Below are 9,425 nucleotides of genomic sequence, written 5' to 3'. Positions count from 1 at the left end.
GCGTGTTCATGGTTACGTCATTGGGATGCTATCGAGGAAGCTTTCAAGCTAGAATTTATATGACCTTTCAATCGATTCACACGGCTAGCTAGCTAGCTCGATGCGTGCAGACCCAGGAATATAATTGAGAGGGGGCAAAAGTATATGGCCATATTCATAAACCAACAAGGCAAAAACATCCATGTAAACTAAAATGCAAAGATAATATCTTTGTTATCCACATGGTAACCAAGTTCATTGAAAAGTGAAAGGAAACTAACCATTTGAGATAAAATTAGATACATCAATATAACAATATCTTGTTATGAAGTTGCAAAAGAGCACATTGACACATTATTCTAACACTCTAATCCTCACTCTGTAACAACAACGAAAAACATGGTCAAAATTGAGAGGAAGAGCAAATGTTGAAGAAGGCCGTTATTAAAAGAAGGCAAGAGCTTTAGGAAGAGCATTACCTTTCGTTTCATCCCACGACGTTCTTTCACCGCATGAAAAGCTGTCGGTCGCTTGCGCATGTGGCCATCTATTGGCATGTGCCGTCATGGTTTCTGCGGCTGTTTATGGGTTGGCTTCGATGATGGAGCTCTATGGTGAAGTCGGAGTCGCCCGTTCGGGGCAACCGGTGATGACGATGACGCTTGCGACTCCTCGGCGGATGTCTTTCTTCTTTGCAGCTGTGTTCGATGTCGGTGGCCAGGTTGGCCGGTGGTGCCCATGTTATATGGGTTGGGTTGTATCGGTTTTAGCCTGGTTTTCCGTTAATTAACCGGGCAATTCTCTTCTTCTTAGGGCTAGTTCTTTTGAGGTATGCTATGGAAATAAGCTCCTGTGGAAATAAGCTCAAAATAAGCTCATGTGGAATAAGCTCCAGATAATAAGCTAGCCAGTTCTTTTCACTGCCTGTTTTTTTAGCTTCTGTGTGGTATGGTCAGTGGAAAGTCTGCAATGCCCTTGGACTAGACTGTTGTTCAAATTAAATGATATTGCGCTATTTTTTATCATTTGTTGCCCAAATGAACATAAATTTGACTTTCAAACACCACAACATGTTATAATCAAACAAAAAGAAGATCATTGTCTCCCATATGAATATCATACAAGCATCACTGTCTCATGTAGTACGAGTACGTGAGAAGAAGTACTGAATAAAAAAGATCCGTAAATTATTAGATGGTTCTCCCAACAAAAGCATACACCCTAGAGCTAACCATCAAGGGAAGACACTTGTAGCAATAGCATCACGGATGGAACCCATAGTACCATCATCAATGGGTGCATGGTGATGAGAAAGGCTCTCATTATGAGCATAAGATCCACTCTCAACCATGTCAAAATGTTGATCACTTAGTTTGCTCTCACGAATGAAGTTATGGAGACACGCGCATGCAGTAATGATCTTTGTTTGCGTAGCAGGTTTGTACCGTGTGATGCCAAGGAGGATTCTCCATTTCATCTTTAGAACGCCGAACGATCATTCGATGACGTTCCGTAGTGATGAATGTAGATGATTGAAGGTCTCATATCTTCCTTGTGGTGGTACTTGTTGGAAATTAGTGCAAGAATTGCCAAAGTAAGAAAAGTAACAAATGGAATTGATATGAAGATATGTATACATGTATCTCATTTGCCCACCATTCATCACTAGCCGCAATGGTCTTGGTAACAGGGTCAAACCCAATGCCTGTTGCCTTTTGTGTTAATGTCTTCCAAACAGCATACTCTTTTTTCAACACATCCCACTTATTCTTGAATTGCTTTTTGGTATACTCTCTCCTCGTGCGCTCAAAAATCTTTCTTACCACATTGTCATATCCAAGTGGTGTCAATGTTCCTTCTTTGCCACGGTTATTGGCATTCACTTCTTCCACACAAATATCAATGAAAGTTCTGAGACCCACATCATCCCATTGTGCTTTCATCTATTTCTCATCATGTTAATGCAAAAGAATTGGAGAATTAATATGTAGTACAAAGAATATCTAGATATTGCTTTTACAGTAGCATATATAAGCACTGCATCATGTCAATATTGCTTCTATGCAACCAGAGGGCAACAATTGTACTACTAATCTAGATGAAAACATCATACTTCAGCAGTTTCAAGGAACAAATCTAGATGAACTTTTTGGCAAAATAAATCACAGGATCAGCTGCTCACCTTGGTGGCTCACGGCCAGGAGGAGGGGAGGGGCAAAGGGGGTCGCTGTCAGCCGGAGTGGGGCGCCGTCCGCCGGAGTGGAGCCCTGTCCGGATCGGGCCACGAGCTGCTACTGCTGCTGGACACCAGGGACAGAGGGGATGCAACCGAGGGAGGGGTTGCGACAGTGGGAGCTGGGGTAGGCCTACCCGCTGGCCATGTCGCCGGAGATGGCCTCGTCGAGGAGCGGAGGACCTGAGGACCGGCGGCGGTGGCGGCGATTGACGGGAGGAACCCTAGGCGGAGCGACAGAACGAGGGATGGAGCGCTGGGGGAGGGGATCGAGCGCTTTTTTTTTCGCATGCGGGACGGTTCTATGCGGGGCTGGGCGATGGCATTTTTGATGTAATAAGATCAAACAACAGGGGCACGTCCCTATACCCTTTCGTTTTCAAGTGAGAAGCTGCGGGAAGCCACTCGACCCCAGCTTTTTTCCATCGTGAAGGAGAAGGAGGTGAAAATAAGCTAAGCTGGCTTTTAAAAACGAGTTCGTTTTAACTTCTAGCTTATTTTTACAATAACTGCTAGAAGCTGCAAAAGAACTGACCCTTAATCAATGAAAATGGCAAGTCTTTTGCATCGTTTCAAAAGAAACATTTAACTATCACTTCATTTGGAATTTTGTTCAGCAATTCATTTTGTACAAAGCAGATAAAGCTATGGTTCATGAAATTTTTACTGCTTTATTGTGGAAATTGTTGCGATCACCTACATGAGTCATAAATCTTTCTGGCCTCTTTCAATTGTGAAAGCCATCTACTACAAATGCATCATGCCCGGGTTTGTTACCTTTGATGTTGTCCCTGAATAAATAGCAACACGAGCAATATGCATTGTCCGCTGCCTACTCTAGCCAATTACCACCATACTCCTCATACCAATCAGGATTTAAATACCTATTGATCTTCCCATTCATCTTTAGCTTAAAAGTTTTCGGACGAGGTCGATGGGACCCCCTACATCAAGTATTTCCTTCATATATCCTCATGCTGATTCAGATTGTAATTTATAACCCTTTTCCTTTTAGATGGATCCCTAGGAAGGTTCTCCAAATCAACTAGTTCGGGCATCGTAGAAGTTGTTGATTTCTTGAAAAACCTCTTCATTAGCTGTCCTGTAATATTAAATGCCAAAAATCCAAATGTCAATATAAAAAATTGTTTGAACTCATCTAATCACACAAATTGATAAATTATACACATGAGTTAACAAGACTAAGATGGTTTTTAACATAGAAGCAAACAATAAAAAGTTTGACCGAAAAACTTCTAGGGATTTACCTTGATGTCAACTGAAGTTAGGGAATTGGAGGATTGAAGAGATGCGATCACCGTCGCCGTCGCCGTGCCGCTGCAGTGCCGTTGTGCCGATGCAACGCCGCCGCTCAGGAACACGAGCAGCAAGGGACGGACTATGGGGAGTCGACGATTCACGATTGTCGTCGGCGCCACAGCGAGCGGTGACTGCGCGGCGGTTTGAGATTGAGGCGACAGGCGAGGGCTTTCCTTCCAGTCCCGTGCGGGGCTGCTGCGTCCGTGATTTTTTTAGGTTGTGTATATGTGTATAGGCAGGGTTCAGAGTTACGGTACGGGCTTGTCCTTTTACTGGGCTATTTTTGTTACGATTGGGCTTCTAATATCCAACTAATTAGGCTTAGTGGGGGCACTAATGAATCACGTGGTAGCACTAAGTAGGAATTCCCTATTTGCCGCTCGTTGCGACGAATTGTCGACGCAACGCACAGAGCTGGCGATCAAAGCGCTCACCTGGGCCGGCCCGTTTATCAAATGGGGCACTTTCTGGTTTTGGAAACTCTCTAGAGTTTCCCAGCTGGGTTTTCTTGGTTTTGGGAAATTTCTAGAAGATCCCTTGAACCGGTTTTTTCTTTTCTCGATTTTTCTATTTTTTTTCTTTTTCTTTTCTTTTCTTTTCCTTTTCTATTTTTTTTTCATTTTCTTTACATTTCAAGTCCAATTTTTAAAAGAAAATCAGGTTTAAAATTTTGTTCAGAAACTGAAAAAAATGTTCGTACTTTTAAAATATTTTCGATTTTGTAAAAAAATAATGCTTCCAAAATTTTTTCATAAATCCAAATAATGTTCGCATTCTCAGAAAATTGTTCGGGCATTTCAAAAATTGTTCTGATTTTCCAAAAATTGTTCGGAATGTTTTTTTTTCATTTTTTGGAACTTTTCAAATAATGACCGGGATTTAAAAAACTGTTCTTGTTTCCAAATTTTGTTCATGTATTCAAAAATTGTTCACGTTTCAAATTTGTTTGGAATTTTAAAATTGTTCTCCGTTTCCAACTTTGGTCTAAAAATGTTCTTGTTTCCTTTTCTGTTTCTTTTTTCGTTTTTTTATTTTTCAAGTTTTTTTTCCAAAAAACGTTCATGTTTCAAAAATTGTTCTTAACCTTAAAAAAATTGTTCCCACTTTTATAAAACGTTCATTTTTTAAATAAATGGCCGTATTTTCCAAAATTGTTCACAGATTGAAAAAATGTTCTCATTTTAAACAAAATGTTCTGGCATTTAAAAAATGTTCCGTTTTTCAAAAATGTTCGTCTCTGCCTCCTTTTGCTTTTCTTTTTTACTTTGGAATTTTCAAAAAATGTTCTGACTTTCGAAATGTGTACACTAATTTGAAAACAAATCATGTTTTTGACAATTTGTTCGCAAACTCAAAATATGTTTGAGGAATTTGAAAAAATGTTCTCATTTCGAAACTTTGTTTCATAAATTTGAAAATGTTCTGTAATTTCAAAAGATGTTCCAGCCTTTTCAATTTTGTTAACATACTCAACAACTGTTCATGTTTTCTGAATTTTTTGAAAAAAAATTGTTTTGAACAAATTGTTCATAATTTCAAAAAATGTTCGTGTTTAGAAAAAAATATTCATGATTTGATAAAAAATGTCCCTGCTGTTTCAAAAATGTTATAGTTTTTTGGAAAATGGTTCCATATTCGGAAAGTGTTTGTTTTGCCAAAACATTTCGTTTTTTGAAAAAAGAAATTACTTTTGAAATTCCTAACGTAATTCGGATCCGCAAAGCATGCTTGGTTATTTATGTTTCATGCTAAGTTATGAGCACATACGAGTGCCAGGTCAGGTGGTAGGAATACATCGTTTGGATCAATCGATCCTGTGTTCGAATCCCCACTATCGAAGTATTTTTTGAGCAATGCTCGTTCTTGTCGATTGCCACTTCATGGGCCGGCCAGTCGGGGATGCTCCCGTGCAAAACCGCAGCAACTTGACGCAGAGAGCATCACATAGGAGGTCTCGCACTACTACTCGATGCAAAAAATCAAGTGGGGGCAGCTGCCCCCACGGCTCCTAACGTAGGTCCGCCCCTGGACGGCAGCCACGCCAGCCAGTTGGCGGTCCCCGGAGTCCCGCCGCCGCCCTGGCCTCCGTCCGCGCGCCGCGGCTGCCCTGTGTCTTCCTTGTCCGCTTGTCCGCCGACGGCCGCGCTGGTCAATTTCAAGTTGGCTTGAGGAAGATGATGGCCAAAATAAAGCTAGCCGTGGGTATATTTAGAGAATATTCGTTTTTACGGGTTGATTATACGGGCTCTGTTCAGTCGCAGCTAAAATCAGCCCTTATAATGCATTTTTCTCAGCCCATAAAACAGTTATATGGGTCACAGTTTTAAGGGGTCTGTTAGAGATGCTCTGAATGGCTTAGGTGGAAGTTAGGACTCCCTAACTGGGTGGTGCAGAAGAGTGCAGGAGAGATAAAGACACGCCCTTCCGTAGTGTCATAATAACGGCATAGATTTTCAAATACATTCATCTATCTTGCTCTCAACGAGCACATAACGCTCACCTCGTTCCCCATGGACCGGCCCATTAAGCTGTTTTGTTAAGTTTTCTTGTTGGCTCCCACATGGATTGGACTGGTATTTTTTTTAACATCAATACAGACGCAAGCGCTCATACATACGCGCATACACTCACCCTTATGTACGCACACACGCACATCCTACCCTTATGAGCACCTCCGAAAGACTGAGCCGGCATATCATCTTGAAATTTACAAATTCACCGTAGGCGTCTCGTCGTCAACGGGAACGTCTCCTCCAACTGAAAGCGCGTCGCCGAAAATTCTAAAATAAATCCAGGAATAATGCGAGCACCAGGACTTGAACCCTGGTGGGCTGGGGATACCACTGTCCCTCTACCCATCCAACCACAGGTTGGTTCGCGATTGGACTGGTAATTGGTGTCCTTTCATTTCTCTTATAGTAATCGTTCGTTCGTAAGTACGTGATGGAATGACACACCATTCCATTTTGATTTTGCCTTTTATAATTAGTTTATATACTAGATTTTTAAAATTAAATAATTTTAGATATATACAAATACTATATATTAAATAGTTCACACACATTTTCAGAAAAAGCATTAACACTTTTACAATTACAATTAAACATCTTTAAAGTATGAACACATTTTATAAAAATGTTCATCATGTGTTAAAAAGATGTTCACTACCCATTTAATAATGGTCATCCCGCATTTTCGAAATGTTCATCATGTATTAAAAAATTGTTAATCATACATTAAAAAAATCATCATGTAGATTTTGCTTCTTGCATGGCTCATTAGGCGTTGGTGTTATATCTCATCTCGTGCGAGATAAAACACCGTTTTTTTTTGTGAGACACGAGATAAAACACCATCTAGCTTCAAAGATTTTCGTCCTGTCTTGTGACTGGGCCAGCCCATGTAGTTCATTATTCCCCGACGTGTTTCTTCTTTCACGCGCTTGATCTTTGTTGGTTTGGTACATAGATTTTGCCTCTCTCCTGGCTTGTCCACGGGGACTATTCTAAGCCTATCTTTTTTTGAGATTTTTGGTATTCAAATTTGTGTCAAAGTTTTTAAATACACATTGAACGTTATATGTACATGTTGATCATTTATCCTATTATATGTTGATAATTAGTAAAATGCACATTGACCATTTTTTGAAGACGCGGTGGACATTATGTCATGAATATTTTTAAAACATGTAGCAATTTGTTATGTGGTACAATTTTTTTAAATGCAGGGATATATTTTAATTGTTATCACCATTTTTCTAAAGTTGGCTGAAGAAATTTTACATTTCAAGAACACCTTTTAAGAATGTCATGATACTTATTTTTAAATGCACAGATTTGTTTTTTCAATGTCATGTATAGTTTCTTGAGTGGTACATACATTTTTTTTACAAATTACATGAGCAATGCTTTACATTTTCATTGACATGGTTTAAGTCATGAACATATTTTGTAAACTTGTGAACATTGTTTCCTGACATGAACGTTTTTTGAAGACATGAACAATTTTTCAAATAATTATTTTAAATATTTACATTTCATGATTTTTTTTAATACGTGGTGAACAAGTTTTTCATTATAAGCATTTTCTTGTTATAAAAATAGTAAAAAAATGTTCATCTAAACCAGAAGTAAAAAAAACTAATGGTGTAAACACATTTTTTTGAGACAAATGGTATAAACACGTGAAAGAATAAAACTAATGGTGTAACAACTAATGGGCCCGCCTACTACAACATCTTTGAGGCGACACGTCATTTGGTTGCAGCGAGCGAGATGTGTGCTTCCCACTACACTACGACAACATATAATTGGCGCACGCAGCTAGTCACAACTAAGACAAAATCACTAATTAAAAAGCACTCTTTGCATAGGTCACTTTCACCTCCTCAGGTTACAACATGTGGCGGACTCACTACGACAACATATAATTGGCCCACGCAGCTAGTCATAGCTAAGAGGAAATCACTAATTAAAAAGCAATCTTTGCAAAGGTTGTGACAAGTGGCGCACTACATGTGCGCCACTTGTCGCAACCTGTGAGTTTTTTCTTTTCTTGTAGATCCGTTCATTCAAAATCTTTTATTTTCTAAACCATGCGTCCAAATCTCGACGAAATTTCACGGTTGGATTTCTCACGTCGAGATCTTCAAAACTACATCCAATGTTGATAGGTTTTGACGAACTTTTCATTCACTAAAAAACTGGACGAAAAAACCAAACCGGAAGAATGTTTTTTCCTTTCCGAAAGAGGCACGACTGTGGCCTCTCGGGGAAGCAAATTCGTGCCTTCACGAGAAGTAAACCCGTGCCTCTTGCGGAAGGAAAAAATGCGATTTTTCTGTTCCGTTTCCGAGAGGCACGACCATGCCTCTTGTGGAAGCAAATCCATGCTTTCACGAAAAGTAAACCCCTACCTCTCGCAGATGAAAAAAACATGATTTTCTCTATTTCCGAGAGGCACGGCCGTGCCTCTCGCGGAAAGAAGAAAACTTAGTTTCTGACTGTCTCTCGTCGAAGGAAAAAAAATTAAAAACATGTTTTTTCTCCGTTGCCGAAAGGCACAACCATTCCTCTCACGGAAGCAAAAAAAAACCCGTTTTTTCGCACAATTTTTTGTTGTCTGAAAGCTAAGAAGGACCGGTAGAAAACGGAAAAGCCAATAAATAACCCAAAAAAACATATAAAAGCCGAAAATGCATGGAAAAAGTAAAGAACAAAAATCAGAGGGAGCGCGACACGTGCGGCGGCTGAGTGCACACCAAGTGGCATGCTGTCAGCCCATCACAGGTGACCCTTGCTGGGGTTCCAGAAGAAGTACTCCTTCATTAGTTGCTCCCAAGCTAAGACACGCTCAAAGCGGGCAATTGGACCTGATCGTTCGCCACACCATCTTGGGCCTTCGTCACCAGTGCTGTCGAGGCTGGTAATGTGGCATAAACAAACTTTACTCCATTCTGAAAGAAAAAGCATGATGTCTCTCTTCGTGGGAGAGCCCCAAAAGGTCAGTGCTCCTATAGTCTCCTACTGGTTCTCTAGAACCTTATATTTAAAGACATTCTGAACAAGATATATTGAGGTAAAAGAGTAAATACTGGTAGGAGGGTGGTACATACGTGAGTAGTGCCAAGGAGCAGGGTATTGGGGTTGCAGCAAGGGAACCAAAGATGTTCAGGAAAAATAGTAAATACTGGTAGAAGGAGGGTGGTACATACGTGAATAGTGCCAGGTATTTAACACGCAGAATCCAATTTTAGGTAATCTGTTACAACACATGCACAAAAATGCTACTAAAAATTTCGAGCACTCAATAATTAGACTCTTAGACTTTAGGTAGATGCTCTTACGCTGCTGTTTAAGAAGCCTTGATATGTTCATAAAAGCATCTCCAATCG

The 9,425-nt window shown here is 40.1% G+C and overlaps 1 long non-coding RNA gene across 1 annotated transcript; it reads right to left on the bottom strand.

Moving 5' to 3' along the window:
- Window positions 1-2,863: 2,863 nt before the first annotated feature.
- Window positions 2,864-3,740, bottom strand: LOC123134992 (uncharacterized). Its single transcript, XR_006465790.1, has 2 exons — window positions 3,481-3,740; window positions 2,864-3,314 (listed from the first exon to the last, which is right to left on the bottom strand). It is a non-coding gene; the product is annotated as an uncharacterized lncRNA (long non-coding RNA).
- Between the last annotated feature and the right edge of the window lie 5,685 nt (window positions 3,741-9,425).

Source organism: Triticum aestivum, chromosome 6B (assembly GCF_018294505.1).
Source record: "Triticum aestivum cultivar Chinese Spring chromosome 6B, IWGSC CS RefSeq v2.1, whole genome shotgun sequence".
Lineage (NCBI taxonomy): Eukaryota > Viridiplantae > Streptophyta > Magnoliopsida > Poales > Poaceae > Triticum > Triticum aestivum.
This window is presented reverse-complemented; position numbering and strand designations above follow the sequence as displayed.